Below are 25,418 nucleotides of genomic sequence, written 5' to 3' on the forward strand. Positions count from 1 at the left end.
AAGGTAACCATTTTTATGAGAGGGTAATTCTGTGAATTTGTCCCAGTGACTTAGGATGTGAAGGAATGACGGCCGCATGTATTGGTTATTTCTGTTAAGTCTGAACAAATCATAGCTGCGAAGTCTTTGAATTATTAGAGGTGTCTGTGGCCCGGAAACTCCAGAAACTGAAGTCTCTGCACCAGGGCACCAGCCTCTAGACACGAGAGAACACAGCTCTGTTTTAATGGCAGCTGTTGGGAAAGCTTACGTATTTCATTAGTGGACTGTTTGCGTTTACGCTGTAAGTGGAAAGTCTGTATAAAATGACAACTTCCACATTCGTCGTGTGTAAATTTGACTCTTTCCCCTTCACTTCCGAGAATGATCTCTTGAGCAGTGGGTAACAGAACTGTTTAAATATGTGAGGAAGGAATCACTAACAGTGAATAATGTTCCATGGGTCGGTTTATTTTCATAAGGGGTGGTTCTTCCGAGAAGGCGTAGAATGAGCAGGAAAGCACGCCAGTGGTCCTTTGGACTCTGCGAGAAATGATGCTTGGAGGAGGAGGAGTCTACAGTCCGGGGTACTGAGTCCCCCAGCAGGCACGAGGGTTTTGGTGCTGGTCTGCAGAGGCTGGAAAGAGGTTTTTGGCTAACCTCCGTGGTGCACGTGCCTCAGGCAGCTTCTTAACATTGGTTCTTAAACCTTCAAACCTTCCGTGCCTGTGGTCACACCCGTGGAAATTGCAAGTCCCTTTTTGAAACATTAAAGGCATTTTAAATTAGCTTCATTAAATTTTAGATGAGAAATATCAGCTTGGGATTTTCCTTGGTCCCTCCCCCCGACCCCAGGGTGAGCCCGGGGCACACGTGGTCTGTCCTGCGTGCCCTGGCATCAGGTGCCAGGGGCTCCGAGCTTCCCTGGCCCTGTGTGCCCTCGAGTCTGGCGGCGTCTGTGCTCGTGGTAGGGATTGGCTGACGGACCCATGAAGGACTGACACCGAGCCCGGAGCAGCCCTGAGAGGCTCTGAGGGAGGCGGGGACTTTGTTCCCTGAATCTTGGCAGGGGTCGGAGGGGAGCTTCCCTGGGATGCGTGTGGGAAGGGGTAGGCATTCAGGAGAGAACTGTGTTCAAGCCTGGCATTGTTCCAGCTGCTGAGTGGTGTGGGCGGTGTTCACAGCCCTGGCTCCTTCCCCCAGATCAAGCTGCTGACCGTGAACTTCGGGCTTCGTGCTGCTGGAGAGGGAGTGGTGTTCCCAGACTCTGGAGGAAGCCACGCCTTGGCCCTTTCCAGGGCCGATGCCCGGAGCTCCCCTGCTGCGTGGGGTCCTGGGGCCGCGGGGTCGGGCCTCTCAGGTCTGCCTCCACCTTCCTTTGCAACCAGTGGCTGGTGGGTTGATTTCTTTTTTGATTCAAGAGAAGGGAAGAAAGCCCTGACTTTTGCTCTCCGATCTTGAGTGCAGTTTGTAAGTATTTTAATTTTAAATCTTAGATCCTAATCACTGAGAAACATGCATCCTGCGTGGGGAACATTACATAAGGAGGAATCTTTGAGGTGACCATGGAGGTCAGGGCTGTCACAGAAGGTGCTGTTCATGCCCGAGGGGGCAATGGATGTCCACTTGGCAGTGTCCATGCGTTCTCCGCCCCGAAGCACCTGCCACTCTTCACAGAGACCTGTTGTCATGGTGCTGTGGGATCACGTGAGACATCCAACCTCGCATCCACGGCTGGACATCCTCGTTGGACTTTCCAGGAGCCACTTCAGTGAACAGGCTTGGAGCCACATGAGAGGAAGCTGCCTTTCTGTGTTTCTCCGGGAGGAATGTTCTGCGCCTGCCCGTCCCGTGCCCTCTGTCATTCCGTAGGAGCACATGGGTCGTCTCTCCTCCCCAAATGCTCCTCAGTTTAATCTTAGCGACTTCTGGGCTGTTGGAGTGAGTGTTGTTGTCCTGAGTCCTTGCTTGGCCTCGACAAGAGGACGGTGTAATGGGCACAGTCAGGGGTCGCCCTAGAAGGTCTGCGTTACAGGACAGAATCCCTGTTGGGCAGACGTTCTTGGACTGTGGTTCTCGAGGGTGTGCGTGTGTTTTTGGAATTCTGTGTTTGTTAGCAATAAGGTATGCTCTTCCTTTTAGGAGTGTTTCTTTTTTGGGGAAAATGAAGTGTATCTAACGAAAGTGAATGAGCTAGAAGGAAAATTCTATCTCGAGACATCTGTAGTACATGCAAAATATCACAAACTCAATTACAGTATTTACATATTTTCATAGAAATTCCTCTTTTGGCTTGCTTGATAAGGCTGAATGAGGAAGCCTCCTACAGTCTGTAATTATGGAAATGCATGGAAAGCCTCTCCTTGGAGCTGCGGGGCAGAGCGTGGGTGTGTCAGGCCCAGGCAGGCACCGCTGGGCCCTGTGACACTGTTGGGAAGCTTTCTGTCGCCTTGCCTCTGGGAGGCGTTTTCAGATCCTCCTTTACTTGACCTGAACAAAAACCCGCACCACCACACCTCCCGCCAACCTGTTGGGGCCGAGAGCAGGCATCTGAGGGACCGGAGAGCTGGTGTGGAGCTCTGTCTTTTGCTCCTGGGGACGCGGGAGGTCGTGATTTGGCTTTCTGGTGAGAAGGACAACCTCCACTGCCTCTGCCGTTTCCATGAGGAGATCTGGAACGTGAGATACATTTTCCTTCCCAGGTCTACCAGGTCGATAGGCCAAATGCATTCAGTAGATATAGTAGCACAATAGATAAAATTTAAAGGTGATTTTTTTTCTTATGGTCCAGACGGGTTAGTCTCTCATGTTCTCTTGCTTTGCTAAAGATTTTAAGGCTAGAGGGACGCCTGGGTGGCTCAGTTGGTTAAGCAGCTGCCTTCGGCTCGGGTCATGATCCCAGCGTCCTGGGATCGAGTCCCACATCGGGCTTCTTGCTCAGCAGGGAGCCTGCTTCTCCCTCGGCCTCTGCCTGCCATTCTGTCTGCCTGTGCTCGCTCCCCCCCCCCCCACTCTCTCTGATAAATAAATAAAATCTTTAAAAAAAAAAAAAAAGATTTTAAGGCTAGAAATGTGTGTACATGTCCTCAGAAGATCACGCAGAGCTGTTTGCCAAAGATGTAAACACAGGCAGCCCACAAAGTGTGGGCTTTATAATCTGGGAGTGAGCCTCTTAGAGCAGTGGGGACAGAAATCATGCTTTTGAAGTTATGGTTTAGGGTGCCTATGGGGCTCAGTCAGTTGGGCTTGACTCAAATCTGTGAACCCAGATGACAGAGGGACTTCCTGTCGGGGAGCATTACCTTCCAAGCTGGGCGTCCCACTTCCAGAGGGGGAAGTAGATGGGAGGGTGAGCTGTGAAGCCCGGCTGGCCTTCAGGGCAGATAGGATTAGGCACCCCTGGGTCTTGTGCACAAGTGTCCGATAGGAGAGAAAGGAAAGGCCCCGCAGGAGGCCCAGGCTGATGGGAGCAGTGCCCGTGCACGGCGTGGTGCCCTCCAGGTAGCCATGCGAATGGTTGTGAAGTTGGTTGTGTGTGCACGGGATGCATGTAGAACATCTACAGCCAAGGGTCAGTTTCCAGAACAACACCCGGCGAGTCCTGGGACCTGATGGGATGAAACTCTGCAGCCTCACACTGTGTCCAGGGCCACATCACTGGGACCCCCCCCACTTTCCTCTGCAGCTTTGCTGTTTCAACTGCTCCGCCCTTCAGCTGTTTGCTTTCCATAATTCTTTCGAAAGAAGAGAAGATAATTCAGAGGAGACATGCGTTCATTGTATTGGCTGCTCTTCGTTTTCCAAGACAGCATGGGAGACTTTGTGTTCTGCCTTACAGGTGGTGATTCCGTCGTGAGAATACACTCCGTTCTTTTTTTTTTTTTTTTTAAGATTTTATTTATTTGACAGAGAACATGAGCAGGGGGTGTGGGAGAGGGAGAGAAGCAGCAGGCTCCCCGCTGAGCAGAGAGCCTGATGTGGGGCTCGATCCCAGGACTCTGGGATCATGACCTGAGCCAAAGGCAGATGCCTAACAACCGAGTTCCCCAGGCACCCCAGGATACACTCCGTTCTGGGGCACCATAACCTCAGTAGTTAGGCGGCCAAATCTTGGTTTAGGCTCAAGTCATGATCTCGGGGTCGTGGGACCGAGCCCCACGTGGGGCTCTGTGCTCAGCACGGAGTCTGCTTCTCTCTCTCTGCCCTTGCCCCTGCTTGCATTCTCTCCCTCTTTTCTCTCAAATAAAAACAAACAAACAAAAAAAATAGGCCCCACTCTGGAAGCTTCAAGAGCTTTCTTTGGATACCTTCTGCATGTCACCCCACCGCTGGGGAGGGTGTCAGGCTATCTGCGTCCATGTCCGGTGCCACCCTTCCCTCTGTCCCCCAGAGTGCCCCAGGGATCTCAGCACTGTCTTGGCTGGGACATCCAGTGCCGCAGCCCAGACTCCCTGGAAGCCCATTGGGTCAGTGAGTGGCTATGAGCACACCCTTGTCTTTCTCTGGGCCTCCCAGATGCCCTGTGCTCTGGACCACCGACTGCGTTTAGTGTGCGATCCAAGGTTGGGGCCACTGCAGCGTCCCTCAGTGCCGTGAGCTTGGAAAACCCAAGGCAGGTCCACGACCCCATGTCATTATCAAGGATTCCACATCTCACGTCCGTCCAGCCAAGGGTGTCTGGATGTGGTTAGTATGGGGCTCGCTGGCACATTGGTGTGAAGGACGTGACGGTTTGGTGGTTTCAGTTTCTGCGCAGCGTCGTCGTCCTGAAGTCAGGTGAGCCAGGGAAGGCGCAGCCCCCTTCAGTGCCTCGACCCACTAGAGCAGCTTCCTCTTCCTTTCCTGGTGGCCTCATCTCTAGCTAGGCTGAGGTTCTTGACTTCTCCTCTCCGGATCAAATGCCTGAGAATCCCCCAAGGTGGGCAGGAAAGGGGGGAGGGGACGGTGCGAGGCACACAGCAATCCCGAGCTGCCCTCAGCCTCCTGTGTTCTTTGATGCTTCTGGTGCCAGGCGAAATCCTGTTATTCGACACAGGCCCCCTCGGGGGACCAGTTTGCCAGACCCCTTGGTCCCAAGGAATGCACTGCCCTGGAGCTTCTTGTGAGGTGTGACATCCCGGGATGTGGGCTGGGAGTTGTGACCGCAGGATGCCCTGAGGCGGCCAAGTGACATGTGAGACGTTGGGACTAGGGGTCAGTGCTTCTGTTCTCAGCTGGAAGGTTCAGTGTTTGGGAATTCAGAGCCCATCCCAGCAGCAGCTTCATGGTGGTTCTGTGCTGAGAGAGACACAGCTGCAGGGGCTCGGGGTCCCCGCCACAGACATGCCAGGCTGGCTGTGACATTGGGTGTCACAAGACGCAAGAGTGGCTCCCTGACCCTCCCTGGCAGCTGCAGACCTGGCACGGGGGAGCACGGGGGTGCATGGCTGGGCATGTGGCTGGGCACGGAACTGCAGGGTTCAGCCTCCGGAGATACTGGCCCACTGTTAAGAGGCTGGTCAAGGCTGCTGCCTGTCACTGTCCCCTGACGGGGCCACCCAAGCCCCAGGAAAGGAAATAGCCAGGATCCCTCACTGTGTTGGCTTCTTTTTTAATTGAGGTAAAGCATAGACAGCACATATGTGAGCACATACACGCACAGCTCACCGAGGCAGCACACGAAGCCAACTTGTTGACCAGCACCCAGCTCAGGAAATGACATCGCTGTGACCGCAGAACCCCCTAGTGCCCCCTCCCAGCCACCGTCTGTGCCCACAGGAGACCTCATCTGTGCTTGTGTAAGTGCAGTGGTGCTTTTCCGGGTTTCATTTCTTTCCCTCCCTGTTCTGTGTGTGATGGCGCAGCCCCCAGCTGGAGGCTCTCACGGGCAGCTACACCCTGAATGTTCCACCACATGTCTGTCGAACCTGCCGGTGCTTCTCCGGGTGTCAGCTGCTGGGAGCAGCAGTGCTGGGCCTAGTATGTGCCTGGGATCAACTTCAGGGGCAGCTCATCCCACTTGAGTCCTGGCACGTCTGCCCTATGTGTGGCCACCTCTAGCAGAGGAGGGGAGCCCAGTCCAGCTGGTTTGCAAATGTGGGGGAGCTCAGCCCGCCCCGTGCCCAAGAGTGGTGAGGACCCTGGTGAGCCACATCTGCTGACCTTACAGAGCAGATGACGTAATGGTGCTGCCTGGAGGGGATAGGAAAGGGCTTCCCGGCGGCGCCCAGCAGCCAGATGGGCTGGGGGTGGGCTCAGGGATAAAAGCCGCAGGCAGAGGCATGCTCAGAGGGGCTTCCGAGCAGAGGGAGAGAATTGGGGAGCAGGTACGCTACCCCCCAGGCCCCAGCACGGTCCACACCAGACTGGTTTCTGCAGAGGTTCAGAGGTCCCCATGAGATAGAGAGCGAATCCGAAGTTTACAGGGTATCTCGAGTTTCTAGGACTGCACAGTTGGCAGAAGTTGTACGAGTGTGTGGCACAAGCCACAGTGGTGTATGGCTTGGCCAACGTGCACTGTGTGGAAAAGGTCTATAACCAGTTGAGATTGGTTCTCAGTGCTGAAAGGGACAGCAGGGTCCTCACTTCTGGAGGTGAGGAGTGGCGGTGGGGGCCCCGGGTGGGCTGCTGGGCCATCAGTAGGGGCACATCTCCCTTCCCACGGGGGCATAGGGAATGCGAGCCGCAGGTGGCATGCTCCTGAGTCCCATTTGGTGGGCCAGCGGGCGACACCCAGCAGGACCCTGGGCGCCATCAGAGCACCTGGACTGCTCCCAGCCAGAGTGAGCAAAACCACAGGAGTCTGGTCGTTGCCTCCCATTCACCCTGCTGGGGAGCCACCTGCTACAGTCCCGGCATCAGGAGAGAGCCAACAGTGGATGCTGGGGGAGGCTGGCTTGGTCACCCGGAGGGCCCTCCCCACGGCCCTGATAGCAAGGCAGCCTGTGATACTGGGTCAGAGTTCTGGTCTCATTCCATGGGGTTGTTCTGGCCTGGGAACAGTAAACCCCCGGCTAGGAGTGTCTACTGTCAGCCGCAGCTCCATGTCCTGGAGAGGAGGATCTGTCCATGGCCACGGCAGCTCCCTGGGGACCACAGGTGGTGCTGCTCCCATGGCTGCTCTCCGGCTGCATCGGGGCAGGTGCCAGGCAGGCTCCTGCTGGATACCCCCAGGGCCATCTGCCAGCCCCAGAGGAGGACACTGCGGCTGTTGCAGTCTGCACGTCTGCTGCTCACACTGGGACAGTGGCCCAGGCTCCAAGAGGGCACAGCACACTGAGGGCCATCAGATGTCAGACCTGTGCGCAGAGGCCAAGCCTTGTCTGCATGCTGAAATAGACAGCCGCTCAGTCTCCACATTCAGGGGTGCGACACACCACCTCCAAAAGCCCTCTGCCAGATGGTCTCAGGTGAGGACACTGAGGGCAGGTGGCCAGACACGGTGCCAATGTGCTGGAAGTTTCCAGTGGGGCACCAGGCCTCTCCAAAGACCCCCGTCAGTACTGTCCTACACCATGGCCACACATGGGGTGGGAGGTAGGAAATCTGGGCTGGCCTTAGGCTCTGGGAGCAGGTGTTAGAGGCCCCAAATGCCAAGTCACCAGAACAGGTGGGGCAGCTGCCCCTCCTCTCCCAGCAGCCTCTCGCAGTCTCTGTGCACTGGACAGTTGGTCCTGGGGCGACCACATACCCACGGCTGCTGGGCGCATCTCGAGCCCAGCACCCACGTGCACGTGCCACCTGCAGAGTCTCCCAACTCCAGGAGAGCGGTTGTGCTGGCGCACCACCCTTTGTGGCCCAGGCCCCCCCTCCCCTGAGACTGCATGAGCCCCTCACCATTCCTCTGGCTTCCGCCCTGCTCCAGCTGGGCCAGGCACCCCCTCACATAGCCGGCCTGCCCTTTCCCCACTTTCGGCTGCATACAGGCCCCAGCTGCGACCTCACTGCGTGCAGTTCAGAGCCTGTCTGCCCCACCCCTGCTGTACCTGAAACCGAGTCTGCATGTCTTACACACCTGCCCAGGGTCTAGTCCCCTTCTCTAGGTTGGGAGGCAGGAGCATGGCAGAGACCATCTGTTGCCATTTGATAAGCATCAAAAGCAGCAAAGTAGAAGCAAGTAGATGGGACATCACTTTTGCACAGCAAAGGAAAGGACAAAATGAAAAGGCAATCTACGGAATAGGTGAAAATATTTGCAAACCATATATCTGGCAAGGGGCTAATAATCTAAAATAAGAAGAACTCACACAACTCCATAGCAAACAAGTCTGATTTTAAAATGAGCAGAGGGGACATCTGGGTGGCTCAGTCGGTTGAGCATCTGCCTTCAGTTCAGGTCATGGTCCCAGGGTCTTGGGACCGAGTCCTGCACCGGGCTCCCTGCTCTGCAGGGATTCTGCCTCCCCCTCTGCTCCCCACTTGTGCGCTCTCTTGCTATCTCTGTCTCTCAAATAAAATCTTTTAAAAAGTAAAAATGAGCATAGGATCAGAATAGACATTTTTCCAGAGAAGACATACAGAGAGCCAACAGACACATGAGAAGATGGTGAACGTCACTGATCATGAGGGAAACGCAAATCACAACCACAGTGATATCCCACCTCACCTCTGTCGGAATGGCTAAAATCAGCAACACAGAAATAACAGGTGTCAGTGAAGATGCAGAGAAAGGGGAGCCCTCACGCACGGTTGGTGGAAATGCAAGCTGGTGCAGCCAGTGTGGAAATCAGTGTGAAGTTTGCTCAAAAAATTAAAAGTAATGGCAATGATCCAGTAATGGCACTTCTGGATATTTCTCTGAGGAAAATGAAAACACTACTTCAAAAAGCTACCTGCACCCCAACATTAGCTGCAGCATTATTTACAACAGCAAAGACGTGGAAGCAACCAGTGTCTATGTGTGGATGAGCGTAGAAAGATATGTGATTTCATATATGATCACAGGGTACTGTTCAGCCATAAGAAAAAATGGAACTCGCCATTTGCAAGAACATGGCTGGGTGTGAGAGCCATCATGCTGAGTGAAGTTAGAGGAAGACAAATAGCATATGATCTCACTTGTATGTGGAACCTAAAAAACAAAAATCAGAAGTTCAGAGATAAAGAGAAGAGATGGGTGGTTGCCAGACATGGGGTGGGGGTGAAATGGATAAAGAGAGTCCAAAAGAACCCCCAGAATTGCCTTGCCCCCCAGTTCTTTCCTGCTGCCATGACCCATTTTGCTCAGGTCTCAGTTAAGTTCCCTTTGTGTCAGAAGCAGAAGTCCAGCCTTGGTCCAGTTCTTGACAATGAAGAGGATACCTGTTAGAAACTCTTGGATTGGAGAAAGGCAAATGAGAAATGTTCTACCCTGCCCTGCCCCTCACTTCTCTTCCTTGAATATGACGTGAGCGTATGATCTCCGAGCAACTGCAGCCATCTTGTAGTCATGAGGGTAAGGTCAAGAAAATCTCAGAGACCATGGATCTGATGCTACTGAGTCACTGAACTAATCAGCAACCACCTTCCTCCATACTTAAAAGGAAAAACAAGCCACTGCTAGTCAGAGTTTCTATTATAGGAGCAAGGCCCTGTGGGAGTGCAGAGGAAGGCATGAAGGACAAGGGAGACTTTGTGGCCGAGGTGGCATCTGATACCAACCTTGGAGGGTAGATATGTGAAGGGCATCCCAGGCTGGGATGCTGAGGCACAAGAACACAGAAGCTACAGAAGGCTTCCAAGTTTGGGTAATTCATGTGGAGATTGGAGTACAGATATGAATTTCATCTCCTTGAGGTAGATACAAAGGAGCGTGATTACTGGATGGTCTGGGAAGAGTATGTTTCGTAAGAAGCCGCCAAAACGTCTTCCCAAGTGGCTGCACCATTTTGGATCCCCACCAGCAAGTGGGGATCCTGCTGTTCCCCCTGCTCCCCAGCATTGGCTGTTGCCTGTGGATTCCCACCATCCTAATAGGTGTGTTGGGAAGTGGCCATTTTGATACAGGGATATTCACAATGCTCTAAAACACAAATTGTCAAATAGTCTCTTTCTCCAAAATGAAAATAATTGTTTCTTATTCTGATTAGAAAGTAACAAGATAGGGGCGCCTGGGTGGCTCAGTGGGTTAAAGCCTCTGCCTTTGGCTCAGGTCACGATCCTGGGGTCCTGGGATCGAGCCCCACATCGGGATCTCTGCTCAGCAGGGAGCCTGCTTCCCCCTCTCTCTGTCCTCTGCCTGCCTCTCTACCTACTTGTGATCTTTGTCAAATAAATAAATAAAATCTTCAAAAAAAAAAAGTAACAAGATAGCACTGAAGGATAAGACAACACAAAAATTATATGCATATATATTTTATGTATATACTTTATATATATATGCTTTATATATATATAAATTACAGTTCTACACCCCAGGGGTGACCATTGGTAAGGTACTTGCTACATACTTTCCCAGGTCATATTCTGTTGCTACTTTAGTACTTTAAAAAAAACCTAATACTCTAGTGACTCTTTTCTACAAAAACAGATCCATGGCCTCTTGTTTAATTGTTGTGAAACATTTTGTTATTAGGACCCTGGATAGTTAGTTCATCAACTTACTGTTGATGGCCTTTGGATGATCTTGTGTCCCACTATTAGAGCAGTGCAGCCTATGGAATCAGGATTATAGAAACACACGTTAAACTTACTGAATCAAACCAGGGAAATGTTGCTTATGTCAATGAAAGACCAAAGGAAGTCTCAGGCTTGGGGCGTAAGTGGCTCAAAGACTTTATTTGACGCTTTGGATTCTCAGGCTGGCCATCTCCCTTATGGTGACAAGGTGGCTGCCAGAAGCCTTCTCAGAAGAAAAAGCAAGCTCCTTTAAAAAGAAAAAAAAATCAGTTCCTGCAAAATCTGAATAAAATCTCATTTTTGCTAATTGACTTGGCTTGGCCATGTGTCAACCCTGAGCCAATCATTATGGCCAGCAGGCTGCTCTGACTGACCAGGCGGTGGAGCCCCTTACTAGGGGGACAGTGGCTGCTAAGAGGAGGAAACCACAATGTCTTCATGAACATCTTTATGTGCACGAGACACTTCCACTGCGTACAGTTGTTTGCAAGAATGGACTCCAAAGAGGATATGCTGACTTAACACATTTGCTCATGCACCATCATCCTCCATATGCCCAAAGGACTTTTCTCTGCCAGTGCGGCGGTGTTCTTTTGATTAGGATCCTGCATTAGGGTTCTCCAGAGAAATAGAACCAACTGGATATGTATATATACACATATAAGGAATATAATATGTAGATATGTCATGTGATTACATGCTTATGTGATTACAGAGGCTCGCAAGTCCTAGGATCTGCAGTCAGCGAGCTGGAGACCCAGGAGGGCTGATAATAGTTCTGATCTAAAGGCCACCAGGCTCAGGACCCAAGAAGGACTGGTTTCAATTCAAGTCTGAAGACAGGAAAAAGCTAATGTCCCAGCTCAGAAACAGTCAAGCAGGAAGATTTCCCCTCTTCCTCTGGGGCTTCAGCTTTTTTGTTCTATTCAAGCCTTCAACGGATTGGATGAGGCCCACCCACTTTGGAAAGACAATCTGCTTTACTCAGTCTGCTGATTTAAATGTTAATCTCATGGAGAAATGCCCTCACACAGGCAACCAGAATACTATTTGACCAAATGTCTGAGCACCCAATGGTCGAGGCAACTTGACATGTAAAATTCACCGTCAGAGATACGTCTTCCTGATGATTTTACCTGGGTTGCCAAAGTCCTGGTGGACACTCTGGAAATGGAACTTTTTCCCTAAGCCAGATCAAATTGCCAACCTTCAGCTTCATCCCCCACTAAGAGGAAGGGGCATTGTGTAGGCATTTGTGCCCTTCCCCACCCTGACCAGAAAGAGGTTTTGCCCTCATTCCATTGCCAAGAGGAAGAGGTGAACTTCAAGTATCAGCTTCCATGTCCCGTGTGTCATTCCCCAGACCCTTTTACTTTCCTGCCTATGCCTGCCTGTCCTCCACAGAGGGGACCCCGTCCTGGGAGCTCTTAGGCTCGTGGGTGCCCTGTGCACGGTAGTGGGAACAAGGGGGGACAGTGAGGACCAGCTTGAGACACCTGAGCCCAGGAGAGCAGAGGAGACTATTGGGGAGAAAGCCAGCCTTGGCTCTGCCACTGCCCCCACCCCTGCTCACTGGCCACAGCACCTGAGGTTTGGATGCCCTTCTGGGGGTGGGTCACCATCTTCCAGGAGGGCAGGTGAGGCCTGGGGGAAGGGCTGCAGGTTCAGGGAGGGACCATCCCCATCCCGCATGCTCAGCGGCGGCGCTTGGGCGCCCCCTGGCAGCCACCAGCCGTTTGACAGTTAAGGAAAGTGAGGCTGAGGTGTGCACAGTGGAAGTGACCGAAATGGGACATGCAGCCCGGCTCTTTGCACAGTCGGCACCGAGTCCAAGAGAGCTGACGGGACCTCGAAGCGTGTCCAAGGTGTGTGTGGAGCTGTCCTGGGCCCAGCTGACCTGACACCTCCCGGGAATGATGTTGGGTCCTGGGTCCCGCACTTGGGGGAAGTCTCCAGCAAATGGCATGTCCGGACTGAGAGGCCAGGATGAGGGAGGACTTGGGGACAGGAGGGCCACGAGGAAGAGGGTTGGGGTGCCCGGCTTCTGAGGCCGTGGTGTCAGAAGGACACCACGTAGTGAGACTGTGGGAGTGAATCCCACCTGAGCATGTGACTAGATAGCTGCAGGCCTGTGGGAGAGGATGAGGCGAGCATGGAGACATGTCCACCACCCCCCCCCCGCCAGGTGATAAGGGACAGCGTCCTGACCCCCAGCAGGGGAGGGGGAATGAAGTGCAGGGCAGGCAGGGACAGGTGCCTGGGAGAACTAGGTTTGGTTTCCTTGCTGTTCCCCTGGGTCTCTTCAGGTGTTTGGATTTTAGTGGATGCCTCTCCCTTGAGTGGACACTGAGGCCACCAGGGGTGGGGAGCCCCGTTCCTGCTTGGGTGCTGGGGGATGACCCTCCCCTTGTGCACTGTTGGACCCAGGCTCTCCAACCTTGCCTCCTTCGGTCACTGGCTGGAGGGACCAACAAGATGACCTTGACCATGGCTCCAGAGCTGGAGCCACCAATGCCCCCCTCAGGTTATCCAGGGGCGGACCACCCTCCCCCTGGTCTCCAGTTGGTCCCAGTGGCCTGGTCGGACCTCCCAGCCCGGGGCTCCCCTGAGAGGCCACTCAGCATGGGGTCTGCCCCGGGGAGGGAGCTGCAGGCTTCACAGCCCTCCTGGGTGCCCCCCCCCCCCGGTCCCAGTGCAGAGGGGCGCTCTCCCAGGCGTCCAAGCCCCAGACCCCCAGTAAAGACTGGGCTGATGACTCAGGCAGGCCCACCCCTCTCGTCTCACATCCAGCAGAGATGGCTTGAGTTGGAGCCTCTGTGGGACCGGCTGGGGCAGCTCGGAGAGGAAGAGGTGGGTGGGGAGTGCCACTGCCTTTGTCAGGGTGACAGAGTTGGACCTGAGCCTCTCACTCACCTCCAGCCTGTCCTTGCCCGCAGCCCAGGCCCAGTGTGCTGGCTACCTGCTGGCCGCAGGTCGCTCTGTCCGCCGGTGTCTGTCCCCTCTTCCCCGCTATGCCTGTGGGAAGGGCTGGCTGCAGGTTTGGGGGTGCTGGGGGCTCCCACGTGTGGAGCAGGTAACAGGAGTCACCCCAGGTCACGCGGCAGCTGCCAGCTGACCGCTGGTTGGGAATCAGGAGCTCCTGACGTCCAGCCTGGGGTTGAAAACGCCAGCTGCAAGTGCCCACCGCTGAGCAGGCTGCCTCCCAATCTGCCAGTGACCTCCTTCCTCTGAGCTCAGACTGGGACGGAGGGGCCATGCATGTGCTGAGAAACTTCTACATGTGAGGTGCTGCGCGGGGTGCCATGAATATACAGAGAGAGCACGCCCAGCGCTGGGGGCACGGACCAGCTCTGCAGACACGGATGCCCATCTTCATGCTGCCTTATTTACGCCTGACTTCTTTCCTTTGGCTACACAACCTGAAAATCTCACACGGGGCTCCCAGGGAGCTTTTTGCAGCCGGGTCCCAAATGCCTCGGCGAGGCTGGTGTAACAGCAGATGCACTCCTACCTGGAGGCCAGCCCGGGGTGGGGTCCCCGCCTTGGGGGGGCACCAGCAGCTGTCCCAAACCAAGACAAGCCTCTGCCTCAGACAAGAGTGAAGGGATCCGAGAAGCCCAGGTGTCCTGAGGTTCCCCAGCAACATGTCCTTGTGGAGCACCGCCCCCCCCCTGCGAGTAAATGGAGGGATGGGGGTCCCCAGAGAGAGAGGGCAGAACCCATAGGGGCCCTGAGTTCGTCAGCTGGGTCTGCATGACGAAGTACCCCTGACGGGGTGTCTGAACCCACTCTCAGTCGGGAGGCTGGAAGGCCAAGATCAAGGCTGGAAGGGCAGGTGGGCTCCTACCGATGGCGGTCTTCATCTGTGTCTCCGTCTTCCCTCCCTCTGTGTCTGCGCCCAAACCCACACTTCCCACGAGCACACCAGCGGTATGGGATTCGGCCCACCCCACTGACCTCACCGCCTGCCCCTGGACTACCTCTTGAAGATGGTCTAGAAGGGAAGACAGCAGCTTAGCTCCCTGCTGTGTTTCTTCCCCGAGTGTCTCCTTTCCCACTCATACACAGCATCTCACTTCTGACACCTCTGGTCCCCAACGGTGTGGGGTTTTCCTGCCAGCAAGCAATTCTGCGACACCAGCTGTGTGTCCCGCGGTAGAACTCAATTCTGACCCCGGCGACCCCGGGCATTGTGCCGCTCAGGGCTCAGTCCTGCTAGATGGCCCTTCACGTCAGACCCACAAATCAGGGAGGATCCCACACCCCCTTCCTGGGGGGCGGTGATTAATTGGCTGGAATGGCTCAGGGAATGCAGAGAAGCACTGACTTGCTTCCCCGTCTATTACAGGAGGTGACGGACAAGCAGATGGAGGGGTGTGTGGGGCAGGGTCCATGTGAGCTCCGGGCCCTGGCAGAGTACCACCCTCCACGCACCTCCAGAACCTACTACTGGGGTTTTATGGAGGCCTCATCGTGTAGGCGTGACTGCTCACTAAATCCATTTCCAGCCCCTCTCCTAAATGTGGCTTGGTCTCTCCTGTGACCGCCTCCACCTGGGAGCCCACTCAGAGTCGCCTCCTTAGAACAAGACACCCTCCTGTCCCCCAGGAAATGGCAAGTGTTCTGGGAGCCCCGCCTGGGTCAGGAGCCAGGGGCTGAGAGACCAATTTGCTATTCGCTATTTGTTTCACAGACCCACTCTCCAAATGAGGTCACACTCTGGGGCACGGGGGCTAGGGGTTCAGGGAGGGCACAAACCAACCCCTGGCTCACCCCAGCTCCAAATGGCCATAGTTATCAGCATCAAGGGTGGGGGGCTCGTGGTCTGGACAGGGACTCTGGATCCCACAGGGAGCAGTTCCCTGGGTAGGAGCCCCTAGGCCACACCAAGCATGAGGTGTGTGATCCCCTGGGGACCCGGCAGAATGCCCGAACACTTGGGGCAGGCAGCGGGGGCACAGGACGGAAAGATGGGAGAAGAAAGGGCTTGGGTCTGTTCCTGGCCCAGAAATGCCCCTGCATGCTCCTGCAGGTGCCCAGGCAGCCCCAGCGGGTGACCTGCCTTCTTTCTGGTGGGTGGGGGAGGGGGCAGGGCTAGGGGTTGGTGGGAAGGGGGATGGCGGTAGCAGCTTCCCCTGGGAACTCCAACCTGCAACGCCCCCCCCCCCCCCCGTCTCAGGGGCTCGGGGTGTGGAGCTGGCCAGCCCCTCGGGGGTCCCCTGGCGCAAGCCCCCTCCTGCCCAATAACCCCTCCCGGGGTCAGGGCCTCATCTGGGGAGCATGCAGCTCTTCTGGGCCATGGCAAGGCACCTGCTTTTCAGTTCTGTGTGTTTCTGGAAGGAGCCAAGGAGCAAGTACATGGTTTTGAAGAAGCTCCTGCCGACTCCCAGTGGCCGTGCCTTCTCAGTTAGGGGTCTCTCACCCTAGCTTCGGGCTGGAGTGTCTCCTGGCCCAGGGCCCATGAGATCATCCCCACCTTCGACCACTCAGCCCCCTCCCCTCAGGAAGGGCCAGCAGGTGGAACACAAGTCCCTTGCTGGAGCTGGTTCCTTTCTTCTGGTTTGGAAGAATAAGCAAGAGAGAGAAGGCACAAATCATGCCGTCCTTGGGGCCAGAAAGCTCCTTCTCCTCTTCTCCGGTGGGACAGCCAGTTCTGGCCTCTGACCTTGAGAAGCCTCTTCTCCCCAGCCCTGCAGTCCTCTCTCTGCAGCATCTTTTCTTTACCCCAGCATCCTCCAGGAACAGAGAGGAAGGGGCTCCAGCCTGCCCCGTGCTGCCCCTGCACTGTTCCCCAGGGCTGCGCACAGCTTCTCCGCGGTCCTGCGCCACCGTGGCCCTGCCCTGCCCTCTTCCGGAGGCTGCACGCCAGCCTCCACCCTGACCCAGAGCCAGCCTCCACCCTAGCATAGAACTAGGGCAGGAAGTGGGCAGCGGTTCTGGTGGCTCAGCAGGTGGTTTACCGTCCTGGGGTCCTGGGCCAGGGAGATCTTGACCTTGATCCATGCCTCTCCTCTGGTGGCTTTCAGGATCAGGACCCAAAGAAGTGGGACACAGGGCTTGATCAGAAAGACTTTGCATGAAGTTGATGCTTATGTGACTTGGGTGCCCTGGCACCAATAGGGCCTGCAGCTTCCCCTCCCCGGTCCTCTACCCCACAACACCCCCCCACCACCGGCGCCCCCTGGCCCTGGGATTGCCAAGGCCAAGGTAAAAATGAGACCTTCCTAAAGCTGTCCCCAGCAGCTGCTGTGGCCCCAGGCAGAGGCCCCAGGACTATCACTTAATGTACTGGGGCTCGATTTCCTCAGGGGAGTATGGTGTGGTTGAGATGAGGAAACGGGTTATTGTGTAGACTGGAACATGAACAGGTGTGTGCTGGCGGCCCATCCGCCTTCTTCCTGCATGTCCTCCCTGGTGACTTGTCAGGTGTTAGGGAGGGGGGCACCCAGTTCCTGACAGAGGCAGCACAGGAGAGTGGTGGAGACATTCCTGGCTCTCCAGGTCCTGGCTGTGTGACCTCTGGTGAGTTACTCAACCTCTCTGTGCCTTGCTCCCACATCTGCAAACCTGGGGTGATGGAACAACAGTAATGCGCACCTCAAGAGGTTGTTGTGACGACTAAACAGCCCAGGTAGACTTGTCCACTCTCCGCAGGACCTGGTGATGTAAGCCCTGGGAGGGTGTCCCACCGTGGGGGATGGGAGGAATGCAGGAGAGCCGGATGCTGTGCTGCCTTTAGGTCTGTGCTGCTGCTCATCCTCCAATTCCAAGGAATTGCCTTTTTTTTTTTTAATTGTAAAAGTCAGTGTCTCTATTACTCACCTAACCACAGAATCACTCTGTGATGCTTGAAATGTGAAAGCAGCAAACACCATTTCCTAAACTAAACAAATCTGACTTTAAGCCTGCATTTCCCAGAGGGAGATCACCCATGTTCGGCTTCTGGGGACCCCTTCCCACTCCATGGGCTCACGGGGAACCCCAAGCCTTCGGATCCCTCTGTTCCCTAAGCACTACCCCCCAGGGGCTCCGAGATGCCCCCCACGGGGTGTTTCTGGGCAGCCACAGCCAGGCACACGGGTGCCCTGCTTCATTCTCTGCCCGGAGAAGCTCTGCGGACCCACCCCCAAAGGGCACCCTCCCTCTGGAAGAACCAAGGCCCAGGCTCGCTCCCAGCTGTGCCCCAGGACCCTGAGGGGATTCCACGTTGGCCTGGCAGCCCTCACAGCACAAAGACACTTCCTCCTTCAGGATGCAGGGTGGACGCGCCGGCAGGGGCCTGTGTCTGGACAGATGTCCGGACAAGCCTCCGGGGGCTAGGCCTTAGCAAGGGAACAAAGAAATTGCTCAGAATTTTTAGACATGAGCAAATCCCAAGATGACGTCTTTTATTTTTCAGCCAAGAAGAAATTCCAGCAGTCAAGCTTGATCTGTTTTCAACTCACTGAAAACAGACCTTTTAATGTGAGGGAAAAATACGGGGTCCTCGTGTCTCCACCTCCTCCTGCCCTTCTCCACACCTTTCCTGCGGAGCAGAATGACATCCTCAGACTCTCCAACCCAGTACCTCAGGCGGCCAGGGCGAATGGAGGCTGCTAGCTGCCTTCCCGGCACAGCTGAGCCCCCTGGGCCCTGACCACCTGGGCCCCGGTCGGTCGGCACCCACCCCACCGAGGTGACCCCCAGCCGCACGCCCGATACCTCCAGCCCTGCTGAGTCCCCGCAGCCAGCCAGGCCTTGTCCTCTCATTCTTGCTCAGGGGTGAGTGACCGTCCACAGTCTGCAGGAGGTCAGGTGCACAGAGTCGAGCAAGGCAGGGGGACTGTGTTCCAATAAGACTTTATTGGTCCTTGCCCGAGCCCCCATTCCCCCTGCCCCAGCCCACCGGGATCCCAGGGCCTTGGTGTAGGCGGATCTCTCCCACCCTCCCACGCTCCCTGTGCTCCATCCCGACCGCACCTGCCCCGTTGGCCCATCCTCCCCGAGCCCTGCGCCCCGAGGATGTGGCCTGCCCGGTCCCCAGGTCCTCACAGTCTAGCCCACTGCGTGTTCCCTGTGCTGACGGGGAGCGGGGGGACAGAGGGACCCTGTGCAGGCTCGGGGTCCACAGGGGAGCAGGAGGCTGGCCGACAGCGGGGACATGGCTCCCCCAGAGCCCAGCGCCCCACTTGGAGGGTGCGGGGAGGGGGACCTATGGAGCCACAGGAAGGCTTTCCTCAGGGAGCTGCTTTTTAGGGGATCGATTTGTGTATCTTTGATCAGTTGGGTTTGTATGTGTTTGAATACAGCCAAAGGGGGCCTTGGTTGCCACCTCCCTCCCACACGTGCCCCCTAGGCTCCCCCTGCCATCCCACACCTGCCCTCCAGCCCCCAGCAGACATTCTGAGACCCATGAGAGAGCAGGAGGGAACCCTAGATGAGATGGAACCCGGAACCCCTCCAAGCCCCAGCCTCATGGCATAAAACCTGTGCCCTTCTTACAGGGTTATGGGGAAGAAGAAATAAAGGAGATACTCCGCGGACCCGCCCACGCAGGTGTACTCAGTAAGCCTGAGCCCCGCCCCCGCAGGTGGACAGGCTGGGGTGTAGACTCCATCCTCGGGCCCCACCCCCAGTCCTGCACCCTCACCGCCACTGCCTGGACCCTGACCTTTGTCGTTTCCACCCTGAATGACCCCCACAGCCTCCTTACTGTCCTCTTGCCCTCCTGCTTTCCCTACTCCAGTCCTGCTGGAGAACACCTTCAAAAAATACAGTAGCTGGGGCCCCCGGGGGGCTCAGTCATTAAGCATCTGACTCTTGGTTTCCATCAAAGGACTTGTTTCTGCCTGTTGGCTGTTGTGAGGAAAACGGCTGTGAAATTTGTGGACAAGTGTTTGCCTGCACTGTTGTACAACCCGCTGCACGCAGCACGAGGGGTCCGTTTTCTCCACGTCCTTGTCCACACTTGGCATTTCTCTGTCTCTGCCTCTTCCTTCCTCCCTCTTTCCCTCCCCTTCCTTCCCTTTCTTTTCCTTTTCTTTCCTTCCTCCATCCCTTCTTTCCTCTCTACTTAGCAGGTATGAAGTGGGGTGATTTTGATTTGCATTTTCTTGATGCTGATGTTATATTTTTCCATATGCCTGTTGGCCCTTGGTAGATCTTCTTTGGAGAAACATATGTCCAGATCTTTTGCCCATTTTGAAATTAGGTTAATTATCTTATTATTGAATTATAAGAGTTCTTTGTGTATTTTTAAGTCAAGTCTGTTAGTAGATGCTTGGTTTGGAAAACGTTTTCCCATTCTGAGGGTTCTATTCTCACCTTCTTGATAGTGTCCTTAAATGGCCTTTAGAAAGTACAAAAGCTTTTCATTTTGATGAAGTCAGTTTAGCTATGTTTCTCCTTTGGTTGTTGATGCGCTTGGTATCATATCTAAGAAACCATTGCCCAATCCGACCTCACAAAATTTATGCATGTATTTCCCTCTAAGATTCATCATTCCAGTTCTTACACTTAGGTCTTTGCTCCATTTGGAGCTAATTTTTTATATGGTGTGAGGTAGGGGTCTAACTTCATTCTCTCGTATGTGAATATCCAGGTATCCCAGCACCATTTCTTGCAAAGACTGTCCTTTCCCTATTGGATTGTATCTGTGCCCCTGTCAAAAATCGTGGACTGTCAGTGTGAGGGTGTATTTTGGATTTGATTCCATCCCATAGATCTTTATGTCTATCCCATGGCCGGTACCACACAGCCTTGATTACTATGGAGAGTAAGTTTGGAAATCAAAAAGTGTGAGTCCACCATCTCTGTTCTTTTCCAGGATTTGGGGGGGACTCTTCTGGGTCTCTTGAATAAAAAGATAATCAACTGGATCACTCTTTTGCTTAAAGACCTCTTGTAATTCCCTGTGGAGTGTGGAGCACTTGGCACACTGGTCTGGTTCTGATCTCCCGAGACTCGCTGTAAGGGTGGCCTGTGGGTTGGGGTGGGGGCAGCAGACACTTGCACTGTTCCGCAGACATCTCCATCACTCCAGCTGAGTCACGAGGTGGGAAATGTCAGGTCGTTGACAGGCTGGCTTTAGTAAGACCACGGACCCCTAATCCCTGGTGGGGAGCAACTTTCCCTGCAGAGTCCGGCGTGCTTTTCTGCCCACACTGCAACAGTTCACAAGAGTGAGCCCTTATCTGGAGGATTTGCTGTGTGTCACTGGAGGCGCTGACTTTCCAAAGATTACATGGCTGCCTGACGAGAATCCGGGGGTCTCCATGTGGGAACTGTGTCTCCAGAACGTACGATCTTGCCCACTACATCATACGCCTCCCTCACGTAAGTACCTCACAGTGCCCCAGCCGAGGGATTCTGTAGCCGGAATGCACCCAGACACGTATTCACGCAAGCAGCTGACTTTAGAAGTTAAAAAATTATTGTATGGTGGTGAAATAGACACAAAAGTATGGTGCCCAGTTCGGAGGCACTCTGCACATTCCAATTTTTGTGCGCCCATCAGCAGAACATTCCACCTTCTCAGACCACAGACTGTGCAATCATTCAGCAGTAATGTCCCTGGTACACATCCCCTTACCCCAGGCACCTACCAGTCCACTTTCTGTTTCTATGAATTTGGCTATTCTAGGGACCTCAGAGAAGGGAATGATGCATTTGACTTCTTGTGGCTGCTTCCTGCACTTGGCGTAATGCCCTCCAGGCTCGTCCACAGGGTAGCAGGTGTCGGGATTTCCTTCTGTAAGACTGCAGAATGTTTCGTCGGAGACATGCAGTAAGCCACATCTTGTTCGTCTGCTCGCCTGTCCATGGGCACGTCATGAATGATGGCTGCTGTGAATCAGGCTGCGCCCAACATGGGTGGGAGAAGCGCATTTTTATTGTACTGATTAAGGAAATCGAGGCTTCAGAGGACAAGGTCCATCCCCTGGGCTGCCCTGCACCCCTCTGGCACCCATGGTGCCCTGTCTCATCCTTGTAAGGGACCCAGTTGGCTGGAGCAGGCACTGAGCCCGCCTTCCTGGTAGGGTGCGGGGTGGGGGGCACACACCTGTCATGGACACACATGGGGCACCACGCGCCATGTGGCACTGGAAGCCTGCACCAAGCTCCTGGACCCCGGAGGGAACGCGCGCCTGGGGCTCTGCCTGGCATCCTCTCCCAGCTGCCCACTGGGTCTCCTGTTCTCCCCGACCAAGTCTGACAGGTGGCGACACAGCAAAGTCCGAGGGTTTCTGACAAGCATGGTTCTTAGAAAGTTTTCTGAAAAGTTAAATGAAGCTTCCAGGAGCTAGGTTCTGCCAGAACACAGAGTCTCAAAGGCTCATCTCCAGAGGGCCACCTGGTGAAGTTGCTCGGTCCTTGTGGAAGGAGGTAACCGGCCTGCGCAGGGGCTTGGCTGCCAGTGGGTGTCAAGGGGACGCTCCTGTTGCCACGCTGCCGTTCACGGGGCATCCGATTACCCCACAGACACCTCTGTCCTTGTGAAGGAAGGGGCAGTCTGTGGCTTCTTCTACCAAGCCGAGTCTCTATAGCCATTCTCTCCCCTAGAATTTAGGGAGCCCCTGCTATGCCCCCTGGCACTGCTCTAGGGGTGGGAAAACAGACAACCCACCTGCCCTGTGGGAGCTCTTCTTCTAGGTCCAGACAGCAGAGGAAGGTGAAAGGAGTGACATATGTGTCTGATGCAAAGTGCTGAAGAGGAAAGGAAAGGAAGTCTGGGGTTGGTGGTGAGCTGTGTTTTTTAACAGAGTGGTCAAGAAAGGTCTTACCAAGATGGTGACATGGTGGCAAGACCTGACAAAGAGAGGGAGAGAGCCACACAGTGTCTGCGAACTGTTCTAGCAGAGAGGGCAGCATGTGCAAAGGCCCTGAGGTAGAAGCCCATAGCAAGGAAGCTGGAGTGACTAGAGTTGAGTGCACAGAGGGGTGGGGAGGGGGATGAAGCCAGTGAAGGGCGGAGAGGTGGGCAGTCTCAGGGTTCCCCTTCTGGGTGCTGCTATGCTAGGAGTCTGCCCCGATGCCCTGAATCCTGCTCAAGGCACCATGGACAACCAGGCCAGGACTCTGGGAGAGGGGTGGGCACAGAGATCCAACCTGCTCCAGGCCTCCTGCCCCCCGGAACTGTTTTATTTTCCTTTGTTTTCTCTCTATTTTGCACAAGAGGGAGGCTCAGGCAGCCAGAGGTCCTGCTCTCAGGGACTGGCCTCCCCGTCTGCTGGGTCCCTTTGTAGCCCGCTATCCTGTTGCTCTCTCCCACTTGGCCATAGCCAGGCTGTTCCCCAGCGCCAGGTGCTCGAACAAACTGGCCTGAATGAGGGGACCTTTGTCCACCATCGACCTACAAGAACCTGTGATCCCCTTCCCTGGTGTCCCAAGGGCAGTGGGCTCACCGCAGGCTCAGGACGTCAGGACTGGGCCGAGAGCCTGCCATGCCGTCCCTCAAGGATGCCGACTGTAACGTATTGTCTTGCTGGCAACAACATCTGGCATTATTAAAAGTGTCTCTGACATGAACCTTTTAATTTACAGGGTCTGTACCTGGGAAGGGGCCTTTTCCCAAACACGGCAGGAACTGCTGGTCAGGATGTCCTCCCAAGTCAAGTGCAGCCCAGGTGGGGGCCCCTGGGGGACAGCAAGGGCCCCGGGACAGAAATACCTGCTCCTCTCTGGGCAGGACTTGGGACTCGCTCCCCAGCTCCACCAGGAGGCCCCTTCAGCAGCAGCCGAAGGCCGGGGACTACGGGTCTCTGCAGATGTCCTCCCCTCCCGCCGTGTGAAAACTCCCCCCTCACCCCATGAACAGGGCGTCGTCCTTCTGGGAGGACATGGGGCCTTGTGTGATCGTGCCACACCCCCAGCACCCCCCGCCCTGACAGGTGTCCTTGTTCTCAGAAGCCAAACAGAGCCAGAGGACCAGGTTTCGGGACACACCCCGACAGCTGGGTAGAGGCAGCTGGCCCTTGGTGGAGCTCCCCTTGTGGCCTCTGGAGCCCACCTGCCCCAGACCCTGAGAGCCCCACCTACTGGGACTTCCGGCTGCCTCCCTGCCCCAGGAAATGCGTATTTATTTTAAACCCCAAATGAAGATCCAAGTGCTTCTGATGATCACCCTGGGGGTGCCCCCCAATGTTCCTGGGGCGCCGGGGACATGGCAGCAGCAGTGGGGGCCATGTTGGGGTGCACTTGGAAATGTGGTTAATAGGGTCTCGTCTTTTGGAACAAGGTGACACTCAGGAGGAGCAGCATTGACCGACGATGAGCAGAAAGACCACTCCCAGTCCTGCTCGGACAGGTGGCCCGTGGCCGAGAGCTGCAGGGAGGCTGGCTTCCTCACTCCCCGTGGTCCCTGAAGCCTTGGGAGCCTGAGCCTGGGGGAGGGGGGGGCGGGCCTCCAGTGGGAATGTCAGAGGCTGTGGTCCTCCTGCGGCTCCGCTACGATGCTTCAGGTCACCAAGCATCGGTACTTCTGTCCTTAACCGGCAAATCACTGCTGAAATTCTGGCCCCTCCCCATGGCTTCCCGGGCCTACCTGCAGGTGGAACTTTCTGGCAGTGAGCACTTGCTTATCCAGGTGGGGACTCCTGACCATCTATCTGATGCCAACAGGGTTTCAAGACCCACCAGATCCACAGATGTAGAAGGCCAGGTTGGCTCTGCCCGCTGGGACGCCCTGTGACCCCACCCAAGGGCGTCAGTGTGTTCCCTGCTCCCGTCACCCACTGACTCTAGCTGCTTCTGACTTGTGTCAAGCTCAGGGAGGGGCCGTCGGTTTTTAGAGAGAACCAAACTCCTTTTGTGTTAAAAAAAAAATACCGTTCTTGTAAACTATGTCTGATGGGCCCATTGTGATGACATGGTTACGTTTGGGGGCACGTTTCTGTGCCAGGACCTGCTGCTTCCCGTGCAGGACAAAGGCCGGCCCCCCTCTCGGCCTCCAGCAGACAAGCCCCGGCCCCCCCCCCCCCAGGTTGGCACCTCAGCCTCCGCTAAGAGAACTTCCTGGTTTCCATGTTGCAACATAAACCAAACCGCAGAGGTTATGACTTGTCTGTTTCTTCTTTCATGAACCACCAGGCAAAACGGCGGGCCCTGCCCACTTCCTGCTCACGTGCAGGGCCTGCAACGACCTTACACCCCAGGAAGTGAGGTCAGAGCGAGGCCTCCCCACCCCTGCAGTCAGCTCTCAGCCGGGCCTGCCACCCACCCACCCGCTGCGCCAGCGGGGCTCCTCCCGGAGCCCAGAGGGCAGAGCGCGGGCCCAGATCCACACATCGTGGATCTCAGGGAACCACAGAAGCGTGTCTGAAGCCCATCACGTCTCTTTGGGACCCAGGCGGGGCTTGAGCCGTGGCTGGCTGGTCTCCCGGTCCCTGGCACCTTTCTGAGGCCCAGCTTTCCTCCTGCATGGGGACGGTGGGCAGGTGTGGGCGAAGGTGGCTCCCGTGTCCCTGCGATCCCTTCAGTCCCTGCTCGGTCTCCGGGCCCGAGTATCTCTGTGAAGGCACCTGCCTGCCTCCACCCGAGCACTTCTCTGGGCTGCCCTGCCCTCCGCCAGGTCTCCATCACCCCTTCCCAGGCAAGGCGATGCACAGTGACTTGGGCAGTCGCTCACTGTCCCGTTCCTCGTTCCTCGCTGAGCTGGGATGTCTGTGTCATCGAAGCAAGGCCCAGCCTCCCCGGGGGGGGGGGGGCGCATTTGCCTCCTCTTTCTCCTTTCTTACTCTTTCTCAGGCTTTTTTGTCCCCGCATGTGTTTGTTCCTTATCCACCCAACACATCTTTATTGGCCTATCCCAGGCCAGGGACACAAAGGCCACTAAAACAATGACATGGGAGGTCTGTTGGCCAAGGGGGGCCCTTCTGCAGCACCCC

The 25,418-nt window shown here is 55.5% G+C and overlaps 1 long non-coding RNA gene across 1 annotated transcript; it reads right to left on the reverse strand.

Moving 5' to 3' along the window:
- Positions 1-17,943: 17,943 nt before the first annotated feature.
- Positions 17,944-24,303, reverse strand: LOC131814721 (uncharacterized). Its single transcript, XR_009347426.1, has 3 exons — positions 24,077-24,303; positions 18,256-18,334; positions 17,944-18,079 (listed from the first exon to the last, which is right to left on the reverse strand). It is a non-coding gene; the product is annotated as an uncharacterized LOC131814721 (long non-coding RNA).
- Positions 24,304-25,418: the final 1,115 nt, after the last annotated feature.

Source organism: Mustela lutreola, chromosome 14 (genome assembly GCF_030435805.1).
Source record: "Mustela lutreola isolate mMusLut2 chromosome 14, mMusLut2.pri, whole genome shotgun sequence".
Taxonomy (NCBI): domain Eukaryota; kingdom Metazoa; phylum Chordata; class Mammalia; order Carnivora; family Mustelidae; genus Mustela; species Mustela lutreola.